The sequence below is a fragment of the Ambystoma mexicanum genome, chromosome 10, assembly GCF_040938575.1.
Source record: "Ambystoma mexicanum isolate Mex_15411 chromosome 10, UKY_AmexF1_1, whole genome shotgun sequence".
NCBI classification, from domain to species: Eukaryota; Metazoa; Chordata; class Amphibia; order Caudata; family Ambystomatidae; genus Ambystoma; species Ambystoma mexicanum.
In genome coordinates, this window is record NC_090932.1 from 688,568,205 (window position 1) to 688,591,887 (window position 23,683).

General features: G+C 47.8%; 1 protein-coding gene across 1 annotated transcript in view; it reads right to left on the bottom strand.

Annotated features, from left to right (window-relative positions):
- The window catches only part of RASA2 (RAS p21 protein activator 2), a 1,321,178-nt gene that overhangs the window by 314,267 nt on the left and 983,228 nt on the right, over positions 1-23,683 (bottom strand). The gene's annotated exons all lie outside the window — the stretch shown is intronic.

A 23,683-nucleotide genomic window follows, 5' to 3' on the forward strand; every position in this document is an offset into this window, starting at 1 on the left:
ACATTCACCTCCCCCTGTTCTCCTTAGAATAAACTTTTGAATAAACTTTGTTTATTCCATTCCATCGCTTTTTGATAGTCGGATCTAAAAGATAGGAATATCATTTTCTGAGCTGTAACATTGTTGAAATGGCTTCTGGAACATTTTCTACTCTTCCTAAATCAGTTCCATCGGGTGACTATATATATGTTGATAATTGAGTATTGTGCGATGTTACTAACTGCTTCTTTAATTTCTTAGTCTGTGTTTTTGGGCTTATAATAAATATAGTTCTTTTGTACTTGCCTGTCTAAATTGAATTACTGTGTGCTTCACTGTGTGAACTCATTGTGGTCCACTGACCCCCCTCACTTTCTCCTGAGACTAATCCTTTAAAACTCTCCACGCTTACTTTTATTGGGTTTGGCTAACAATTCAGAAGTCCCCCATTTGCTATAATTGGGGTGGCCTCCTAAAGTCTGTCCACCAGGCCAGATTCTAGAAATCGATCTTAACATCCTCCTCAAAGATCGACCGCATTGAGTCGAAGATCACGGATCGAGTGTCTGGCACAAAGCTTTGATCAAGCGGGGGATCCACCGGTTGAGGGGCTTCTTGACCTGAGGGGGCTACCAATGGTATCGGCGCAGGACGATGTTTCTCCTTTGGGGTCTCGCTCAAGGGTGTACAACCTCCCTTGGCTGCCTTCATGCCAGACGGAGCGAGCAGGGTTAGAACCCCATCTACCTGTGTTGTCGAGTCTGAAGCCATACCAGCTGAGGACTTTTCAAAGACTTTGGTTTTTGAAGTCACCTCACTTCTCCATAGACGCACTCTTCATTGGGTATGACTTCATCTTCTTGTCTGATGAATCGCTTGCGTTTCTATTTGTGTGACAACAACGATGAGGAGTGATGTGACTCGTTACGGGAGTGCAATTGTTTTTTGGACTTGCTGTGGTGACATCCCTCTCGATGTTTCTCGGGAGTAGTCTCTTTAGTATCATGCTATGAGGATCTTCGAAGCAACTTTGCCAGGGATTTTGACATAGCCACCAAGCACCGCTTTGCCGAGCGTTCCTTCAGCACTATTGCTCTGTATCATGGCCGACACCAAGACACAACACTCAGACAGTGGGACTCCTTGAAAGTGCATATGGTATCGTGGCAGTAGAGGTGCAGAGATACCAAACTATTACCGTTACCGTCACTTGGTGCAGCGGTATTACCACTGGCCACAAGTGGCGATATGGCAGTGTTAGTCCCCATTTATGAGTCCATAGGACTCCATGGGGATGTTGCTAGTATTACTGCCAGCGTTAATACCGCCAACGGTAGTACTGCCGAAACTGCCATATTATGGCATTTCGCTGGAGGTTTTTTCTCCACCTTACTGACATACTTGTAGTTGTAATAAGCCCCGGTGTGTGGGTCTGTGAGGGACATTTTAGAGTTGCAGCCCTTGAACCCAGACAGTTTAGGCCCCGACTTACTGACACAGTACGAATTTGTTCAAATAATAAGCGTGTTCCCAATGGTGTGCTGAGCAATTGAAAAAAAGGAATTCCGGTTAGGGGGCATAGTTCATTCCTTTTGCATGGCGATTGACGTCACCTTTGTTGTCGAGGAATGGCGCAGTGGTATACGAGGGAGTCATCAGCATTGACTGGCACTATGCCCCCCCCCCCGGTTGAAAAAATTTCAAAACAGCCGACGATGAATAGCCATCTATCAAGATGAGGAATCTTTGAGAATGCAATCCACTGAAAGACTATTACTGGAAGGTAGTTTGTCTTCCTGGGCTTGTGGACTGCTTAGAATCACATGCTTTGCATAGACTAGCAAACCGTACCGGATAACGGTGGTGGATGAACTGCAGGAACAGTATCAAACGGATGTTTTAACACCACTTTCCCCACTTACAAATAATTTTTTGCTTGCGCGGCAACAGAATACTGTTGCGTAAATGTGTGTACTGAGCTCCATGTGCAGCTTTGCTTCAAGTGGCACATTTGCAATGAAAGCCAGCGTAGCTCCTGTACTATGTGGAGAATGTGCTCTGGAAGTAAAATGGAGCATTTTAATTGAGAGGTTATTATACTGTTGAATGCACCTCAATATCCACCTGGCAAGAGCAGCCCTAGAGATAGGATCGCCTTCTCTTCTGGTTGCCAGGGACATAAAGAACTGATCTGTCTTTCTCAGTTGCTTTGCTTTATAATGGTAGTACGTGACAGCTCTGAGCACATCCAAAGTATGAAGAGCTTGTTCTCCTGAATTTTGCGGGTTTTAAAAGAAAGCTGTTAATAGATTGGTTGACATGTAATTTGGGTATGTATTTTGGGGAAAAATGTGGATGTGTTCTTAAGACAACCTTGTTTGTGTGCTCTATGACAAAAGACTCTGCCACTGATAAAGCTTGTAATTCACTAATCCTGCAAAATTGATGTAATAGCTACAAGGAAAGCCACCTTATAAGTGAGGTATTTTAAGGATGCTTTATGCAATGGTTCCAAAGGGGGAGCTATGCGTTTGCTTAGCACAACATTAAGATCCCAACCTGATGGTGGATTAAGAACCGGTGGGTGCAATCGTTTAACTCCTTCCAGGTAGGCTTTAATCCCTGGAATTCTCCACCAGGAGACTGTTTTGAGACGTTGTATTAGCTGACAGTGCCGCCTGAAATTAAGGGGGTATAAAAGATGTTGTGATGGCATGCAATCAATAGGATTCACAGATTTTTTACAGCATATGACAAACCTCTTCCACATGTTAAAGTAGCAGAGATTAGTACTGGGTTTGTGTGCTTCTTTCAAGATCTCTATGAACCTTTCAGGTAAATTAAGGTGACAAATTCTATGACCTCGGGAGCCAAGTTGCCAAGTTGAGGGTCAGGATGTAACACAATAGTAGAGAGGGTAGAGTCAAATGGCTTCCCTAGCCAGTTGCGTGATAGGGGGTCGGCAGGACCTTGCAAAAGAACTACTACATTGATAGTTCTACAAAACCAGATTCACCATGGGGTACATGAAGAAAATGATCAACATTTATTTTTAACAAAAGAGAAAGTTTTGTCTGAAGGAATTCTTTTGTGCCGTGGCACAACACAGATACATATAAAAGTGCATGTATACTCTGCACGGTGGTGGTTAGTAAAATGTGGTTACAATTAATTCAGTGTATCGCCATTATACAGTGAAAATTTCTAAGTTAGTGACAATCTATTATGCATATTGTTCAAAGTCACAATACATCAAACAGTGTCGACACTTAGATGTGTGTTTCTGGTTCGGTAATTGATTGGCGAGGCGCAGGGCTGGTAGTAATAGTTCCTTGCAACCCCCCTTTTTTTACCAATTCTGGACAAATTCACCATTTTAAACATAGTCTTCCATCTCACTGTAGGACAACGCCATTTTTCAACCATCCAGTTTGACCACTGACGCACACGTCCTGAAGACAGTTCGGTATCCACCTTGCAGCGCTGTTCTATGTCTAACAGCTCTGCGCCTCGCCAATGTAACTATTGTGTAACTATTTCTACCCTCAAGAGTCAGGCCCCCGAAAAAAGAGGGTTTTTTCGCCCATATATGTATATTTTCTCCCGGGTCAGGATGTAAGACATGCCCCTGACACTGTGACAGATTCTTGGAGGGTGTCAATTTCATTGGTGGATACAGACATCTTCATCAGAAGATGGGAGTACCAAGAGAGAGGATGGATGGGAGGGAAACCACCCAAACCGATATTATACGGGGACAGGACAACGGACATGGCCCTCTGCCGGATGACAAAAAATATCAAACAGGCGTGGAGGGATGCACACCAAGACATGGGGTACGGGAAGAGGCCTAACCCTAGACCAGCCTCTGTGGAATAACAGACTTCTCCCATAACTCAAGAAAATGGGGCATTTCAAACCATGGGAAGACCTGGGTGTAAAGGATCTCGCCGACGTGGTACGAGGAGGGGGCCCTCCTCCCCTTCGAGAAATTGCAGGACTCATTTGGGATTCCGGGGAAGGACTATTTCAAATACATGGAGCTATCCCACACAATAAGATCCCAATTTCCTGCCCTGGAAGAGGCACCCATATATGCTGACCATTAGAAGTGAATGTCTTTCCGGAGCGCATAAATAAGAAAGTCACATCAATGCTATACCAAGCGCTGACGGCCTTTGGTTCTCCCGAATTATCCTGACTCTGGGGCAAATGGGAAGGTAATACGGGGAAGCTGGACCCGGAGAAGTGGTTCGAAGCACTCATGTTTCCAAGGGAAAAGGGGATAGCAGCTAGGCTGCGCCTGATTCAGTACAAAATATTCCACAGGGTTTATTACTCATGAACATCACTGGCAAAATGGGGGGCGGTGGAGCTGGGGGCGCCTTCTTCCACACCATATGGGAATGTGCACAAATACAAAGGTTCTCGTAGAAATCCATACAGAAATTGTCAGCAATAATTGGGACGGCGGTCCCCTTTGAGCCCAAAACGTCTATACTTGGAATCTGAGGAGAACTGCGTTCATGAGATATGAAAACATTTTCCTATCCACTGCATTAGGACTGTCCAAGAAAATAATAGCGATGATGTGGGAATCAGCGGAATGCCTGGGACTGAGCCAATGGAATGCCAAAATGGACAGATGCATGTCTCTTGAACAATGCATATATAAGGCATGTGATTTCCAAAGGTATGGGGCGGCGGCTGGTGAACTGGTCATAAGCTGTATGAGACGGACATTACCTGCACTAGCCACCCTCGTCTTACAAGGATGCATAAGATTCCCAGAGGTATGAGATTGTTGTGCCACTGCAAATACAGCCATGTGTCTTTATTTTTTATTGTAACGTGACTAAAAGCAATAAAAAGAGTTTTAAAAAAAAGAAGATGGGAGTACCATGTTTGACGTGCCACATTGGTGCTACGAGTATCAGCGCTAAATGTTGTTGGTACATGGAGGGGTGTGGCTATCAAGCCATGTGAAAGGACGGACCTGCTTCTTGAAGAGCTCCTGCAGATCCTTAAATGATCAGCGTAGAAATCATACTTAATGATGCCCACGACCAATAAAACTGAAGATATGGATTTATGATACGGTGCTGCAAACCAGATGTCCATGGTGAACAGACTAACTGCGGTTCAGGCATAACGGGGCTTTGAAGATCGCGGCCGATCACGAATGGAAATACAAAATGGCGGATCGCGACAGACAAACAAGTTACTCTCTTACCTGGTAACGTTCTTTCGATGGGATGGTCCGACATGTATTTCATATCTATGACAGAAATCACCGCAGCACAGCTGCGGTGATTACTGTCATAGATATGGAATACTTCGGAGGACCCAATCCCCTCGAAAAAGGGATTACGAAAAGGGATAAGCTGAAACGAAGTAACTACTGCTTGGGGTTGCGCGGCGAGGGGACCAGAGCCGAGATAATTAACCTGCACCAGAAAGGAGGAGCAGAGATCAGTGTGCCGCTCAGCTCAATGTGCAGCAGGAATCGTATTCAGAGCGAAGGGAGAGGCAGCCCCTGTAAAGGATGGAGGACGTGCACGGGTGGATGTTTGGAGGCTGACCCTGACACAGAGTGCTATGTCCGGGATTGAGAGCGGACAAGTCGGATGCCCTTAACCTTGCTGCAGTGCGGTAGTCAAGCACAAGCGCCGGCGGCTATAACACGTGACGGAATGGATTAGTAGTATGCCCGCAAACCGAAGGATACATTGTATCAAGGTAGGCAAATACTATAAGCCTGTAATGGATGCCGCCTCAAGCCGAGTGACATTTGAATGTGCACGGAGATACATTGTCACTTATACGGAACGCTGAGGCTGCATGATTCCGGAAGAGACGTCGAAATGAATGCCGGCTGGGCTCAAAACGTGAAGGCAGTGTTGGAATATTAATACCAAGCGGATCCCTGTAGTGTGAAAGTGGATCGACAGGACTGCTGGTGGTGCGAAGACATAGCCAGTGTATGGTTGCAGCACCCTGGAGAACAAGAGAGCATGGCCATCAAGTAATGAAATAAAGAGACAGATTAATGGGAGATTGCTGTACGCTGTAGGTGACCCAGTGTCTAATTCCGGCGTATCACTGTGCACCCAAATATTGTGACCATATAAATAGTACGGGACACCAAATTACCTGCAGCAACATGCCTGGACCTGCTGGGAATCAACCCTTAACATGACTGACAGAGGCAAGTGACCCCCCCCCCCCAACAGCAAAGAGTGCTAGAGGGGTACCAAGATAATCAGGAGGACACCGCAATTTTGGCTTCTGCATGGAGGTATGCGCAAAACAGGTGGAACACCATAGCCGGTGGCGGCAGCACCCCCAGAACACTGACATAACGCAGGTCTTAATGAGCAAGCAGTGACACAAGCGCTTTCACAGTTCACACATTCTTATCTGACTGCCAAGACACAGAAACGTGTGATGCTAGAGAAGGCTACTGGAAGCTCACCTGACTGTGCTAGACGTGCAAGCACAGAGCCAATAGGACAGCTGCTGGAAGGAGAAACAACGAGATATGTGAGCGGACACATTAACAGCCAGCGAAGAGAGACACCCTTTACAGTGATAACAGTACAAATACTGTAGATGTGAAGCATAATAATAGAGGTGACATTGCATTGACCCATAGTGGCTCGGGTCACACACGGCGAGTGGGTGAACGTGGAGCGGACAGTACACCTAACCTTGAACCCAGGATGGGCGCTGAATAAAGCAGAGCGCTGCAGAAATAAAATATAGGTGAGAGGTACACACTGCCAGTGGCTGCCTCCATTGTGAATCGCGAGACTTTCTGGGAGCGAAAGTACCATCCACAACACAAGAAGTGATGGCGTCCAAGGTTAGCAAGGTTAAAGGGAAACAACCCACATTGGATATCTTCGCTAAGCCGTCCCAGTCACCGGACACATCCTCGAATACCGGGGGGATCCACACCGAGCAACCACTCCAACGCGTAGTGATCAACAGTTCCTGGAAGCCATAGCTGACTTAAAATCCTTGTGCAAGAAAAAGATCAACACGGCCATTGCAGAACTAAATACTTCATTAGAATCCAAAATTGGTGCGGTCAGTGTAGATGTCAACCTCCTAAAACAGGACAGAAGAGCGCTAGCAGAGTGCACAAGTATTTTAGAAAGTAAAGTGAAGACCAACACCGACACCAGCATGGCCAACGCTAAGGAGGTCCACATGTGTGCAACCTGGAAGGCCGAGCAGAAGAGGCAGAAGGACGGGCGGGACGCAATAACATGCATGTGGTCGGGCTACCGGAAGGAGAAGAGGGTATGGGCCCAACGGACTATGTGGATAATATGTTGATACAGGAGATAGGCGCGGGAGTGCTTACTCAAGGTTTTACGGTGGAAAGGGCGCATAGAGCCCAAGCAACAAGAACCCCAGCCGGGAGCCCCTCCCAGAGCGATCATCGCCAAGATTCTGAACTACAAAGACGGAGAAAATTCTTGAACACTTCCGCAAAGGTGGAACGATGAATAGAGCATCAGCGATGGTCACAGCCTATCCAGACTACACCTTGGGAGTACAGAGACAACGACTACATTATGTGGCGATCAAGATGCGGCTGTGAGAATCCGTATTCAAATACATGTTGTTGTACCCAGCAAAACTGAAAGTCTTTCACAAGAACAAGGCGTTTTTCTTTGAGATGCCAGAGGAGGCGGCAGGCTGGCTGGACACGCTGGGTTGCCCAGAGGGTGTGGAGAGCCAGAGTCAGAACGAGCTGGATAAGTGAACCAGCATTTCTCCCATATTGTACCATAAACTGATGTAGTTGGTGTTGGTTAGTGGCTGTGACACTAACACGGACATGGAGTAGCATAAGGTCCTGAGGGGCTCATCATAGAAGTATAGTAATGTAGAAATTGAACTCCACTTACTCGCATGAAACGGGTCTCTGGGCTTACATATATAATGTAATAAGTGATATACGCATAGTATGACTTCTGCGTAAGACACTCTGGCTTAATGAAGGAAATATTGAGGGAATGCGTTCTCACCCCAGTAGTTGGTTTACTTGGGATACCAGTAGTAGGGTATCCCCCTGCGGAGTTCCGAGTACTGGCGGGGCCGAGAAGGACTAGATGCAGGGTAGCCTGAGATCCAGGGATGGAGCTGGGTAGTTGGGAATGGGGTGGGTGGGTGGATGGATGGATGTGGGCTGGTGGGGAAGTTGAGGTGTTTCTAGGGGGGGGAAGGGTGTTGGGGGTGTTATTGGCGTTGGGCAGCAGTTGGGGTTGGGTAGGGTGGTGGGTTGGTGGGGGACAGTTGGGGAGTTTTTTGTTAGGTGTGTTGGGAGGGGAGAGCCTACAATCCTAAGCCAGCTCTTAAGAAGAGGGTGAGGGTGGAGACTGGAGGAGTAGGGAATGGTTGACATGGGGGGCCTGAAGATAGTGACTTTGGATGTGAGATGTCTAAACAGTTATATAAATCGGAATAAGGTTATGATGTACCTGAAGAGACAGAAAATAGACATTGCATTGTTAAAAGAAACTCATCTGACCAGGGATAAGCTAGAAGTGGTGAGGAGGAAATGGAAAGGGACTACAATAGGCGCAACCTATTCTATGTATGCTAAAGGGGTTATCACGTGTATAGCACCACATGTCCCGTTTAAACTACTACAACATAAAGCAGAGATGGATGGCAGGATGGTATTGCTAAAAGGGTTGGTGGAAAACAAAGAAGTAAACATTATCACCATATATGCCCCGAATAATGACACCATGATATATTTTAGGAACTTATATGCAAAGATCAGCCCATACATGGAGGGAGTGGTTATACTTGGGGGGGAGGGGGGGAGACTTCAATTGCACACTAGACCCCAGGCTTGATAGATCAGATGAGAAAGTGGTCAGGCCCACCCCAGTGGCGAAGGCCCTTTTAAATGATTTCAGATTGGTAGATGTGTGGAGAATGCTTCGTCCACAACACGGAAAGTACTCGCACTACTCAGCCACACACAACCTACACACCCGGATGGACTATATATTTGCTGCCAGCGAATTACCAGGAGGTATGAAAAGCATGGAATATAAGGCTGCAGTCCTCTCAAACTATGCACTGTTGATCGTAGCATGGCAGATCTTACCACCTATGTCAAGAATCCCGACATGGAGGCTCAGAGGAGAGGCATTGAAAGACACAGGGCCTCATCACGAGTTGGCCGTACCGCCAACCCCCCCGGCGCTATTAGCGCCGGATCACAGGTTTGGCGGAAGGGTTATTGCCCATTCCCCATCGGACCCATTCGGGAATTCCGAATTCCCCATTGGACCCAATGGGGAAAATTTGCGCTATTACTATTACCGCCGGCGGATTTCCCGCCGGCAGTAATCACGCCAAAAATCGGCAATTTTGCCACGGATTTGCCCCCAGCTCTCGGCTGGGGGGAAATCCGCCAAAGCCATGATCTAGCGGACCCTTAAATGCGGTGGTAAGAGCGCTACCGCCGCATTTAAGGGTTACCGCCAGACTCGTGATGAGGCCCACAGTATTCAGGGAGGACCTGAGGGTGGTAATAAAGGAATACTTTGAGCATAACACGGGGAGCGTGAGATCAGCCGGCACGTTGTGGGAGCATTTAAGGTGGTGGTGAGAGGGGAAGCAATTTCTAAATCAAAAGGATTACAGGGTGGTATAGTGCAGGAATTGCAAGATACGGAAAAGGAGATAGAGGGTAAAATGCAAGAGGGAGCAAGTTCCCCAGGGGAGGCTGAGGTCATACTTCACCTGCAGGTAAATAGCAGAGGCAATTTGGAGCGATTAAGCAACTTGAACTATAGGAAATATATGGAAAGGCAACATGCAGAGGGTGACAAATCGGGTAGGATACTAGCCTGGTTATGTAGAAATGAAACCGCCAGACAAGCAATCAGGGAAATACAAAGGGAGGATGGGGTGGTGGAGGACACTCAAGAAGGAGTGAATAAATGCTTTTATGAATATTATTGGAAGTTATATGCAAACACTACTAGGGAAGAGGAAATAGATATTAGAAACACTGACTGAGATCAATTTGCCTAAACTCAGGGAAGCGGAAAGGGAGAACTTAGAGGCACCATTTACGCTAGAGGATTTGGAGCGAGTGATCCAGACACTACCCCACAAACAAGGCCCCGGGGCGGATGGCCTCCTAAGCGAGTTCTATAAAACATATAGGGCAGATTTGCTTCCACCGATGTTAGCCATGTTCAACGAGTCGCTTGACAGAGGTAGGTTGCCAGAGAGCCTCAGGGAAGGGATTATTATCCCGCTCCTCAAGCCAGATAAGCCGAGTACGGACTGCAGATCTTATAGACCTCTCTCGATGCTCAACCAGGACAGAAAGATACTCACCGCAGTGATGGCTAACAGATTAAGGCCGGTAATAAACAAATGTATACATCCTGATCACACAGGGTACGTCCCGCGCAGGTGTATCTCCGACAACCTCAGGAGGCTTCACCATGTCATAGACCGGACAGAGGGGAGCCACCAAGAGGTGGCAATAGTCTCACTGTACGCAGTGAAAGCCTTCAACTCGGTCAAATGACCGTGGCTGATGGCTGTTCTGAAGGAATATGGGATTGGAACAGTGTACTTGAAGTGGGCCCAGCGGCTATACAGCGAGCCAGTGGCTCGGGTCCGAACAGGATTGATCACATCGGAACGATGGACTTTGAGCAGAGGCACTAGACAGGGATGCCCTTGGTCCCCAATGCTCTTGATCTTGGCAATGGAACCTCTAGCGATATATATATCTAAGGCAACAATATGGGGAGGTGGGAATTAGTACGAAAGGAAGACAGCATTTAATATCGTTGAACGCAGGTAATATGTTGCTATATCTGAAATACCCTGAAGAAAACCTACAATACATTTTAGCAGGCATAACGATCAATCCTTAAAAGTCTAGCATATTCCCCCTAGGTAGGTATGTTGGAATACCACAACACGAGCTGCCAGTGTTACAGATAAGATGGACAACTCAAACCTTTAGATACCTGGGGGTGGATATATATCAAAGTTGAGGATGAACACAAACTTAATACGGAGAAGGCGGTGACAAAAATCAAACGCAGCATGGTATTCTGGGCCTGGTTACCTTCGACTATGATGGGTAGAGTGGTACTATTGAAGATGGTAGTACTACCCAGGTTACTACACTATTTTGCGAATGTTCCGTACATGATACCTAAACGGTTCTTCACCAGAGTACAGAGTACTGGGTTTATTTGGCATAATTCTAGGAATAGGATAGCATTGTGGAAATTGCAAAACCCATACAAGCTAGGAGGGATTAGACTGCCAAATTTCGAGGTAAACTACTTGGCTGGCCAACTTCAATATGCGGCGAGATGGTTATCCGAGGACCCCACACCAGAGTCTAAATTATTGAGGGCAGAGTGTATACCTTACTTTCTGAATGAATGGATATGGTTGACAGAAACACAGAAAGGGAAAAAGCCCACATTACTATGCCTGTGGAGGAAGATTTGGCATAGAGCCTGTCAAGTAATGGGGAGCCCGTTACCATGATCCCCACAGATACCGCTAGTGGCATTGAAGGGGATGGATGAACAATTGAGAACTATTAGAGAGCACTGGGAACCGGTAGGAGTAACAACCATTGGAGATGTTTGGCAAGAGGGAGAGAGGATAGACTGATACACTAAAAGAGGACACAGGTCTACACAGTGGACAATATATCACATACGCTAGGCTGATGAAAATGGTAAAGGGGATGTGGTCAGAGGCAGAGCTGTCCTGGCAACCTGACACTGCCATTGAAACGTTTCCGGCCATGTCTGAAGGAGGCCATGAGGTCTCCCGAATCTATGAACTAATGATGTCTAAAGTCAGGAAGAAGGTGACCCAGATGAGGCGAGACTGGGAGGAAGATGGCGGGGGATCAATAGGAGACGGTCTATGGGTAAGAGTGCAAGGATACCATAAGAAAGTGTCAAGAAATGTGAGACTGCAACAGATTCAGATTTATGTTACACACAGGGCGTATATGACCCCAAAGAAGATTGCCAAGTTCACGAACGCCAAAAGATAGGCATGTCTGAAATGTGGGTAGGCTGAAGCGAGGATGGTACATATGTTTTGGGCATGCCCTGAAATAGCTACATTCTGGAAGGAGATAGCACACCTTTTAGCATGTAAAGGTATAAACTTGGATGTGGACTCTCTGTGGGCGTGCATGGTGGGTAGATTCCCTAGACCGCGCAGACTCAAACATGTGAGCAAACAAAGACTTGGTGTATATACTAGCTAAACGCAGGATAGCGATGGGTTGGAAGGCAACCCATAGACCGAAGGCAGAGGCTTGGTGGCGGGATCTCCTGAAATGGCCTGATGTGGAAACAGTGGTGTGGAGAGAAGCAGTGGACAGAGTGGGGGAAGAGGAAGCGGGCACACTAACAGCCTGGATGCATTTGGTCGCCTCGCTGTGAGGGAAGTGTGACACCCATAGAACAGGAAGGGAAGGCTGCAGTATTGTGAGGCTCAAGGGGGAGGGAGGGGAAGTTGGGGAGGGGGAAATGTTGGAGAACTGCATTTGTGCACCGTGTTTTGGTGTAATGAATGATGATTAAGTTGAAACCAATAAAATGTGTTTAAAAAACAAAAAATGTTGCTGGTACATTTTGTGGACTACTTTGAGTAAGAGGGGTGTCGGGGGTGGGGAGGGAGATTGTAAGCAAATATCCCTAACCAATTGATCCATAGTGCATTCCCAAGGGAGTACCTAGAGGCGTAATTTGGGCATTTTACGTTTTCTGCCCGACAGTTGTACTCCCCTGGAACATTTTGAGCTTGGAGGTGTTATTGACCTATGAAAACACTGCCTTCAGATTCTTTGTGCAAGTTTGGACATCTGTAGGGAGTGTGTTCTGCCCTGTTTATTAATGTAAAACATCGGCTGCTGTACTTAGTTGCGGGCCTTTGTACTTAGTTGCGATTACATTTTTCCCTTTTACATGCGTTTGGAATGAGTGCAGATCCCTGTGCACTGCTAGAAGATTCAGTAGGTATTTGTGTTTTTTGTTTTTTTTAAGAGGAAAGGGGCTATGGTCCTTGAGTTGTGAATTGTAGGCAATGAGCACCCTTACCCTTTAGCGATGCAGATTTTCTACTGTTTAGGTAATTTGGCAGATAGAAAAAAGGTTTTCCTTTTAACATGTCTCTTTGGTCCACCATCTTGGAGCCAATACCTTTGTGTGCAAAACTTCCACTAGATCTTCCTAGTCCCAACCCCATTGTTGTACTGGGCACATATTTAGTCTGGCATGTGGCAAGATGAAGATGCAGGAAGCCAGAAAGCTGAGCAGACACATGGCCTTTCTGACTTATCTACTTAACAGGCAATCTGACTTAGTTTGTTTTGAACCCTCACCTTAGAGGGCAAGACCAGTGCAATCTGTGTGTTATTAATGGCCCCTAGAAATAGTTTTTCCTGGCTTCTGACTAGGCAGGATTTATACTCGTTGAGCGACAACCCTAGTCTGTATAAAAGATTTATTGTGGCTCGAGTATTCCTGCGACATACTTCTGGGTTTTCTCCTGTTATTAGCAAGTCATTCAGATAAGGGTACACTGGGATAGCTTCCCTGCGGAGGTGTGCTGCAACCAGAGGTATTGAGGCAATTCCCAAACCGAGTACGTTGAATTGGTAATGAATCTGACCCAGTTTGAACCTTCTGTATTTTCAGTGACCTGGTAACATTGAAATATTAAAGTATGCATCTTTCACGTGAAGAGCCGCCAGATAAATCACCCTCCTTTATTAGTGGAATAAACTCCTGTAAAGTGGTCTTTCTGCATCTCTGCGGCTTCACTGGCCTTGCCGGTGTCAGACAAAATAAAAAGACCAATGTCGTATCTTTCTTTGGAGCAAGGGCGTAAAGAGAATGAATACTGCTGTTTACCTGTGATTGAAGGTTCTGTTCTATTTCTCCTTTTTTAAGTAGTGCCTGGATCTCTGCCTGTAGAGGCCTTTGGTGTTCTGGAGGAATTTGGTCTGTTCTTTGGGGGTAGATCGTGAGGTTTTGTGACGAATTTGGCACAATATCCCTGTGCTGCGATGAACAAGACTCACCTGTTGGATGTTATCTCCTCCCATGCATGGGTGTTTGATGTTATTCGTCCCCCTACCAGGGTAACATGGGAGGGAACATGAACCAGGGTTTCATTGCTAAGCGGGACAGGGCCCTCCTGTAGGGTCTGACCTTGTCAATGGTTTCTTACCACCTAAACTGTCTTTGGAATCCACATGGTATTGGATTCTGCTGGCTTTGGTTTGAAAACCAATTACCTGAGCCTGTTGCATAGGTGAGTGAGATGCTGTCATGGGGAAACCTTTGGTGTGAAGAACTACATCAAGTTGCGGGAAACCCCCTTTGTTGATCAGGTTTACCTGCATTCTGGTCATGGGGTTTGTTAGATTCATGTTCCTTTTTGGCTTTTTCCAAAGCCTTAACAGCTTTCCAAAAAGAACATTTTCCTCCACCGGCATGTCTAGGAGAGTGGCCTGCGTTTCAGGTCAGAACCCCCAATCCACACAGCCAAGCAGGTCTCTTAATGATGATGATCCCTTGAGCAATCAGTCTGCCTGCAATCTCAGATTAATCAAGCACATTCTTTATAACCGCATTAGAAAAACATTTGGGTCCTTAGTGGTTCTTGGACCTCCTTAACCAGCTTATCCAGCTGGTCCCATTGCGCTATGTAATAACTGGCCATTAGGGCTGACTGTTAAGATATGATTTCTAGAATCTGGCCTTGTGGACAGATTTTGGGAGCCTCTCCCAACCCCAACACTAGTTATACTGAGAGGTTAGCCAAAACTAATCCAAGTAAGCGCGGGGAATGATTAAGGTTTAGTCTAAAAAGAGTGAGATTGGGGTGTGGGGTCCACAATGAGTCCACACAGTGAAGCACACAATAATTCAATTAGCCAAGTCCAAAAATGCTACATTATAGGCCCAAAAAAACACACTAAGAAATGAAATAAGCAGGTAGTAATATCACACAATACTCAGCTATCAAACACATATATATATATATATATACAGTTGTTAGGGAGAATTCTCTGTAAAGGCAAATTTCCCAAACCTAGCAAGTCCCGCAGCAGCTCTGCTGGATTTTTGGGGTTTATTTTTTTCTCCTGCTAAGAGTGAGACTCTTTTTACTCCCACTCTTAGACATGATTTGAGGTGTTCCTTTATCTTTCCATGTGTTTTATGGGCTATGGGGTCTTTTACTCCATAGGGTCTCATGTGTTTTTTAATGTGGGTTACACAGCACCCTCCGTGCCGTAACCCAGGGGTGTCGTAGCGACCCCCCAATATAGACTCCATACCCTGGGACTGACTACTGTCTAAGGGCATGTAAAGTCACCATTGGCTTTACTAGTCCCAAATTATGAACAGAAACCAGTACAAACCATCATATTGTGGACGTACTGGTTGGAGCAATTCGATTGCCCCGGGGTCTGTTCGAGGGGGCACGTCTCTGTCCCCGCTGATCGAGTTTTGGCTGGTGGCAGTGGATACTACTTTTTATATTCGACCGCGAATATATCTCTATGGGATTTTCCCATTGTTCGAGGCTACCAACTTTAATTATTTAATTTTTATAGCCTCGAACACACCGCCGGTTTATTTATTTAATATTAATTCACTGGTTAGTATTTTTTGCCAGAACTCGATTCTAAAATGGCGTTTGTGTTCTCTTCTGTGACTCCAACCCAAGTCGAGCCCTTTGTTCCACTTTGGCGGGCTTCTCCACAGAAGCCTCCAAAAGTGGTGCCACTCTGTCTGGATACCACAGGGGGTGTGAAGGGGGTTTAGGCACCCTGGACCGAGTTACCATGGTAACTCAAGTCGCACTCTTGTTTGATTGGCCCAAGTGGTGAACCGGCCGGCTCACCACTTAGCATGTTTGATTGACAGCTAGGCTGAATGAATGGGGGTGTGCTGCATAAAAGCAGGGCTTTGGGGACTGGAACTTCAGAAGTCGCCACAGGACCTAAGCATCCGAGGATGGAGAAGCTGAGCCGACCTGCAACGACGACACCACCGGTGGAGCCCTGCTGAACCGTCTCACCACTTTTCCCGACGACAGAGGAGATCTCCAGTCCGGAAAGTCTTCTTCCTTTGACTGGTGTGGATAACCAGTTTTGCCTTCTTTCCACCTTCCTGGAGCATCTCGTGGCCGCCTTGCCCGTGCCAAGCACCCCGGCAACCGGAATACCACGGCTTACCACTACCGCAAAGAGAAGGGTAGTACCTTTTTGTACCTTTTAACCGAAAGAACTCCGCTGCTGGTTTCTTCCCTGGCAGTGCAACAACCTTCTTCTTTCCTCCACGGCGAGACCTCCTCTTCCTCTGGACGAAACATTGACTTGCAACCGCTGCCAGGAACAACTGCCCCCGCTGGAGCTTCCTTCACACTTAAGGTACTGTGTCCCGCCTGACTTCCCTTGCGACAGATCGTTCGGGGTGACAGTAAAGCCTCGACTTTCTAACCTTGGCTGGCCTGGGACAACCTAGCTAATTTTTCCTGACTTTAATTTCATCCTTTTTGTGCGAACTATCTACAAGACTCTTTGAGCATAAACCCACTGTGTGAACCTGGACCCCTTCTGCTTGCTCTCTCCAAGAGTGGGCTTTGCAATTGACTTCCTTGCTCTCCAGTAGAACTCTGCCTATCCTGCCTTACTGTGGTTCTTTTAAAAGTATTGAAACTTGTGTGCTTCCATAACTCTGCCTTTTACCCTCCCTTTTTTATAACTTATTAGAGTGCCATCTTATGTTAAGCGCTCACCTCTGTCTGAAAATGGTTCTACGTGATTTTGCTGACCTGTTTTTGATCGTGGTACTTTTCATCGCCGGATTTTACATCGCCAGAAACCCCGTTTTTGTTTTTTTTATTTATTCTGGGGGGGAGGGGGGTCCCCCCCACAGACCCCGCCTTACTATTATAATAATACCCCAACCCCAACAAAACACCCCCCAAAATAAAAAAAACGTGGTTTCTGGCGATGTAAAGTCCAGCGATGAAAAGTACCACGACCAAAAATAGGTTGGCGAAATGCGTGTATACCCTGAAAATAAGTGGTGTTTCTCACTAAGACTTGTCTAATAAGTAATTAGGGTTGTATATATATAATAGTGATTGTGTGCTGACTTTACTTACTTCTTTTGTGCTAGTGTAATTTACAAGTTTGTCTTTAAATAAATAATTATATACTTTTACACCAAAGCTCTGGTCAGTGTTTGCTTGTGCTACTGTATCTCTGTACCTATTGTGTATACTCTTCATACTGTTTAACTCTTCTTGATGGAAGTCTGACCTCTCAGCCACAGCTACCAAGTGAATCTGTGTGGTACAGGCTGCTACTAAGTGGGTTTACTGCCAAACACCTGTAGTCCTAAATCTTTTGCAGTGGTCCCTAAGGGAACTGCACAGGTTTCTGCCTAACAACAGTCATCTTTGGTTTTTAGGAATGCATTCGATAACAAAATGAAGTTAAGTAGTGATACAATAGAATGTAACTGGTTCACAAGAAAGATAACCTAACTTATTAAGTCCAATCCCTATGATGTATGGGGCCTTGGACCCTAAAGTGCCAAAGCAGCTTCTTATGAGAGGGGACTGATATAAGATGAGTTCTTGTGGTGGTGAAAGTGTTCCAGAAGTTGTATCTAAAAGATAGGAATATCATTTTACATACCTGTTGCTTTGCTGTTACTTTGCAGAATATCTTCTGGTTTAGCTGTCAACGTCGAGGGTATGGGCGCCGACATGGTTATGGGCGCTGGTGGTTCATCAGAAATGATTGGAACCCGAGGCACGTGGGACAGTCCCGGTGTCGAAGACTGGCCAGATTTGCTCAGTGCCGAGCCCAAAGGCTCCCTTGATGCGGATGGCATCAGAATCGGTGCTACCTTGTGCCTGGAATCACGGGGCGCCGCTGGAGCTGGCGGGCCTGCTGTTTCGGGGGCTCAGCCGCACCCGCAGCCACCTTCTTAAACATGGCTAACATTTGGGTCTTCTAGTCCTCCCATTCCTGCCTGGACGCCGGCCCTGCTGACTACTTACTCTTTTCCCGACGGTGAGTCAGAGTCGCGTCAGTGACGCCTTTTCTTTTTACGTGAGGTGGACGACGACGAGTGGCATTGAGAGTGGGATCTCTTTTTGGCCTTGTGCCGGTGCCTGCCCTCCTCTGGCATGGGGCCTTCTGTTTCGGCCTTCGATGACTGAACCATTGATCACGCCAATGAATTGGATGGTGGTTGGCCCACCACAAGCTTGGCTGCTTGCTCCCATAGGGACTTTGGGTTAATCTTGCCGCAGGATGGGCATCCCTTGGTGTCGTGACCCATGATGAAGCACCACACACAGATATCTTGCGGGGTGCGGGCATGGTCGCTCGCAATGAGAGAAAGTGTGTTAAAAACATTGAGTGAAATCGAAAGATAGAAGATCGTTAGCGTTCCTCAAGAGCAGTGTGCTGAGCGCACGGAAAAAGGAAGGGGACATAGTGATGCAGTATATATACGGAACCCAATGTCACATCCAGACCTGACGATTGAACACTGAATCAAGGCGGATCGCCGGTTGTTTCGAGCAGCTGAAGCTGGAAGGGGATATATATCTTTGAGGAATCTGCAGGAGAAAAGCAATCCATTGAAAGGACAGGTTGCTTCCAGTTTAGGCTCCCTTCCTGCTCGGAGCCTCCTGCTTGGTCGGCGTACCAGCTTCATAGGCTCCATTGATCGGGCGTCACTCCCGCTATGCCACTGAGGCTGTGTATAGATCCACCCCTCAAGGAAGTGTTCCCAGAGGCTCGCTTCTGCATACCATGGATTCTCCTCCCTGCATAGAAGTCCTGCACAGCTTCACCATTCTCTCCTTTCACAGTTCTTATTCTGTGCATGTACATCATCACAATCAGAAAATGTGCGTCCTTCATTTGCCCCCGGCCCTAAGATAACAGTCAGAATCACCTGAAGCCAATAGGGAGGAACAAGGACTGCTGGTACTTGCAGTAAAAACTGAGAACACTCAGTGCTTCCCAGTCCCATGTATGCAGACAATGTAGTCCTTTCAGTGAGGTCTTCAATGGACTGGGAGAGAGGGGAGTCACTCCCAGTGAGGTCCCACTTGCCCAGACCACTATGGAGGTGCTTGCGGAGAGGGCTCTTCTCCCCAGCCCCTCTGGGGAGAAGGAACACATTGTCCAGATTCGTCGCAGTGCCTATCCATAACACAAAAAGATCTTGGGGTTGCAACACATGAATCAGAGACAGATCCACATTTTTTATTTAACACAACAGCTCAAAAGTTAGGAAGTTAACAGTGTCATCTTGACATTCCACAACTTTCAGACAGGTTGAAGACCCAAATTATAGTTAGTCCATAATGAGAAAATGTAAACTTTCAATTAAAAAGCATATAATATGTGCATCATGTAGTGGATCAATTGCTAAGTCACCACAACCAATAATAAGACACCTAATAGGAAACCTCTCCAACATGAAGATAAGGAACATGCTACTTACCTGTAACTGCTATTCTTCAGCATGGGTCTAGCATGGATTCACATGTCCATGCTCATGAATATTCCCCGCCGTCAGGCTGGGAATCCTTGGTAAAAGTAAAAGAAAAAACAGTTTTACTTTCAAACTGTTTTTCTCCTATAAACCAATCACTGAGCTCTTGGTCATACTGCCCCCAGCCAATGACAGCCCTCTCCCCAAGCCCCTCCACTGGTAGACATCTTCAGATTTGGTAGCACGTAAAGTGGCAGTATGACCAAGAAGAGCTGCAAAGGGGCAGGAGGGAGGGTTCGCATGTGAATCCATGCCAGACCCATGCTTGAGAACAACAGTTACAGGTAAGTAATTTGTTCCTTCTCCAGCATGGGGTTTGGCATGGATTCACATGCTCATGAATAAAAAATACATAGCAGTACATAAACGCACAACCACGGGAGGAGACAAGGCTCAACAGAAAAAATTACTCTTACCTCCGGAACAGGCTCACTTCAAGTTAACAGGTTGCGTAGCACTGCTTGGGCGACCCTGGACTCTGTCTGAAATCCCTGTCGACGCAGTAGAATCTTGTGAAGGTGTGCAGAGACCTCCATGTAGCAGCCCAGCAGATGTCCAGCAGGGGCACACCAGACAGGAACGCCGTCATTGCAGCGATCGCTCTGATGGAATGGGCTCTCGGACGGCCTGGCAGCGGTCAGCTTGCCAACTGGTGACAGTGCGTGATACAGCCAGACAGCCACCTGGAAATGGAAGTCTTGGACAAAACTTTCTCATGGCTCACAGGACCAAAGTTCACAAAAATGGGCGACGTCTTCCTGAAACTCTTTGTGCATGCCACATAGAACTTCAGAGCACGTGCCAAATCCAGCGAGTGCAGAGTCCTTTTAGCCGGCGATGAAGGTGTCAGAAAAAACACAGGCAACACCAAGGTTCGGTGAGGTGGAACTCCGACGGAACCTTTGGCATGAAGGAGGGGTGCGCCCGCAGCACCCTCCTCGTGTCTTGAAAAGTCAGGTAGGGCCGCTTGTAGGACAGGGCCTGGATCTCCCCTATCCTCCTGGCAGAGGTGATGGCCATGAGAAAAGCAGTTTTCCACAAAAGTAACATGAGAGGGGCCTGAGGCATAAGCTCGAAGGGAGGCCCTATGAGCCTCGTCAGCACCACATTGAGTTCCCATGCCGGGGCAGGAGCCTTCACCGGTGGGATCGATCTCAACGGTCCTTTGAGAACTCTGACTATACAGTGGGACCAAAGAAGGACTTCCTGGAAACATGGTGTAGCGTGAGATAGCTGCCAGATGCACCTTGATGGAGGCATGCGCCAGCCCAGCCTTGGCCCAGGACAACAAGTATGGAAGAAGCTGTGGGGCTGTGACCCTCAGAAGGTTGACCTTCTGCGTCCGGCACCACGTCGCAAAATGTTTCCACTTGCACCTGACAATGCTCTGGCCCTGGCAAGGACCTCCCTACAGTTCCGCCAGCAGCTCGTGCCCTCTGAACACTAAGGCTGCAGGAGCCAAGCGTTCAGATTCAGCAATCCTGGGTCATGGAGCAGGATTACACCTCCTTCCCTGGTGAGCAGATCTGCAACCAATGGTAGCTTGACTGGAGGGGACGTTGACAGGCTGAGAAGGTCCGGTTACCAAATCTGCCTTTTCCATGCCAAAGCGACGAGGATCATCTTGCACCGGCACCGCTTGAGTTGATTGAAGACTCGGAGGGAACGCGTACAGGAACAGGCCTTCCCACGGGAAGGAGAACGCATCCCCCATGCTCCTTGGCTGGTGGAACCAGTTGGCAAATCTCTGGCATTTGGAGTTCGTCGCCCTCGCAAACAGGTCGATCTGGGATAAGCCACACCTGAGGAAGAGGCTGTGCACTTGATCCTGTGAAAGCTCCCACTATTGGCAAGGGCGCAGTTCCCTGCTGAGGGAGTAGGCGATGGTGTTCTTGACTCCCACCAGGCGAAAAGGAATAAGGAACATCCCCTGGGCAACAGCCCAGTGGCACAAATCCTGCACCTCTCTGGATAGCGCTGGGGATCGGGTGCCCCCCTGCTTCCTGATGTAGAACATTGTGCTTCCTGATGGTGAACATTCTGGTGGCATTGTCCATGAAGACCCTCACCACCTTGCCCTTGAGGGACGGAAGGAACGACTTGAGGATCCAGAACACTGCTGGCAGTTCAAGGACATTGATGTGGAGATCCCTCTCCTCCGGTCGCCACAGGTGTAGAGACGCCCAGTGTGGGCTCCCCAGCCCTCCAGGGAAGCATCCGTGGTGACAATCTCCTGGTATGGGGGGGGCTCTGGAAATTCATGCCCCTGGAGATGTTGGAGTGTACGCCCAGCCACTTTATCGCTCAACGGAACTCCTCGTTGAGAGCAATCCTGTCTGTGAAGCTTCTGGACACCTGGATCCACTGAGCGTCCAGGAATTTCTGAAAGGGTCGCATCCGCAACCTGCAGGGTAAATACACAACGACATCATGACGAGCAACGACTTGATGGTCCGTACCGTGGCGATCTTCAGTTCCAACAGCCGTTGCACTTTGCCCAGTATGGCTGTAGGGGGCCACCAGGCAGGAGACCGTGTTGTGATCCTGGACCCCAGGAACCACGCGTTCTGCGATGGAATTAAGCAGGACTTTGGATAGTTCACAGAAAACCCCAGACCCGTCAGCAGTCGGATGGTCCTGTCTGTGTGTACGACGGCGATCTCCGTTGACTTGGCCTGGATGAGCCAGTCATCAAGTTTTATTAGTACACATGTATCCCTTGTAGACGTAGATGGGCCGTTCCCCACGTCCTCCTGGACCCCGTGAACGTACAACAGGTCCTCTTCGTCAGAAGAAGACATATCCGTGCCCTGGAGCGCGGTAGAGGCCTCCACCCCCCCCCCCTTTTTGCGTCCTGTGGGGTCAGCCTCAAGCTCACGGCTGGCATCCTCTACTCCAGTGTTTTCTCCATCATGTTAGCCGAAGACTGCCGCCTGGGAGGAAGGACCACTCTGGGCGCCGTCAGGGGCTCCTGAACCAGGTCAGCCCCTTTCGCCTTTATGAGGGCAGCAGCCACCAGCTCGATCGTCGAGGATGACTTCACCTGGACCACCTGTGCCTTCAAGGGCAGGTCAGACACCTTACCCTGCGCCTTGGTCTTCTCCGGCTTCCCCCGCAGCTTCCCCAGGTTAATGGATTTCTTCTTCCAGGAACTGGAGCGATGACCTGGGATGGAGGCAGATGGTGAAGACGAGTGCGCCCTGCTCGTTGCGGAACCCGCTTGCGCGGCAACCCCAATGTAAATGGATTTGCGGTGCTTGACCTTGTCTTGTGCCCCCACGGATAGAGCACCCTCAAAGGACTTAGAAGCCCGATCCTCGGACCGGCCTGTCATGGGTGAGACATTCCCCTGTTTGCCACACGGGCAGAGGCCTTGGCGTTGAGCCACGTCTCCAATCTACTGTGCCGTTTGAAGGTGCGCTTGGTGAAACCAAGGTAGATCTCACAATCCACTTCCTTGTGATCCGGGTGGCGACAGTAGAGACACTGGGAGTGTTCGTCCTCCACAAACACATTCCTCAATCCGCAGCTGGAGCACAGCTTGAATGGGGAACCTCCGTCCTTTTCCTCTGACATGGTCAGGCGTGCGCTATAGGCCTGATGGCCTCTTAAATGAAACTCTCAACCATTCTTGCCCTTAAAGGGCGCTGAAAGACGCCGACAACAGATGCCCATTTGCCGGTCAAAGAAACGAAAGAGCACACAGGCTCTATTTGACTAAAATAGGAACTTTTTAATGAAAAAATCATGAAAACACGAGGACTCCCAACACTTAAACGTGTGGAAAAAATCTGAAGATGGCTGCCAGAGGAGGGGGCTTAAGGAGAGGGCAGTCATTGGCTGGGGGCAGTATGACCCCAGAGTTCAGTGATTGGTTTATAGGAGAAAGTTAGTTTGTAAGTGAAAGTGAAACTGTTTTTTCTGTTACCGAGGATTCCCGGCCTGACAGGGAATATTCATGAGCAGGATTACGTGAATCCATGCCAGACCCCATGCCGGAGGAACAAAATGACACAACTGTTGGTTTTGGCCGATTGGAAATATTCACCCAGACT